Source organism: Neovison vison, chromosome 7 (genome assembly GCF_020171115.1).
Source record: "Neovison vison isolate M4711 chromosome 7, ASM_NN_V1, whole genome shotgun sequence".
In the NCBI taxonomy this organism is placed as follows: Eukaryota; Metazoa; Chordata; class Mammalia; order Carnivora; family Mustelidae; genus Neogale; species Neogale vison.
The window spans coordinates 46704518-46705408 of NC_058097.1; the positions used below are offsets into that span (position 1 = coordinate 46704518).

Here is an 891-nt window from a genome sequence, read left to right on the forward strand (position 1 = left end):
AGATGACCTGGTAATGCTGGTGCCCTAGAGAGCATGTTCTGCTGATTTCTCTGATCTTCACTCCTTGGAAGTTTGAGGAGATTTGAAGTCCTTTGTCATCAAGTGTCTGTTTGAATTCTCCAGTGAATTCATCTAGCACAGGACTTTTCCTTGTTGGGAGTTTCTTCATTACTCTTTCAGTGTGCTTAGTAATTGTTGATAAGTTGTAATTTTAAAATATTTCTTCATGATGGTTATACCTTTTTTGAAGTTTGTTGTCTTTTGGTATCACTTTCTTGGCACATGATTATACATTGTCTCCTTTTATAATTACTTTTATTTCTATGGTATTAGTTCTACTGTGTCTGCTTTTACTTCTTCACCTCTCCTTTTAGGTGGTCTTTTCTCATTTATTTGCTCTTGATTTAGTTCATGAGCTGTCAATTTTGTTGATCTTTTCTGACAACCAACTCTTCCTATTGTGGATATGTTCCTATTTTTACAGTATTCTATTGGGTTCATTTCAGTTTTATGTTTGAGAATCCATCCTTCCACAATTTTATTCTCATATGACACTTTTGCTGATTATTAGAGATAGAGGAAAATGATGTGTGCTACAAGATGACAACACCGCAGAATTATCTATTAGGATATGTGGTCTGTATGTTGTGTGCAAACTTCTGTATCCATGGAGGAATGAAGTCCTCATGATTCCTTCTTGGCCATCTTTCTGACATTCTTTAATTGTCTTGAAGATTGTATATTAGAAGACATTCGTATATTCATCTGAATGTGATAAGTAGAAAGATTTTACTTTTCTCTTATTTGATATCTTTTGGAAAAGCTTTCAGTTAGCAATAATTGTGCCTCAGATAAACCTCATTGGCTATGATACTGCCAGTATGCAAAGCT

At 34.5% G+C, this 891-nt stretch overlaps 1 non-coding gene across 1 annotated transcript; it reads right to left on the reverse strand.

Annotated features, from left to right (window-relative positions):
- Window positions 1-749: 749 nt before the first annotated feature.
- LOC122914744 lies at window positions 750-891 on the reverse strand. The gene has a single exon (XR_006385833.1). It is a non-coding gene; the product is annotated as a U4 spliceosomal RNA (small nuclear RNA).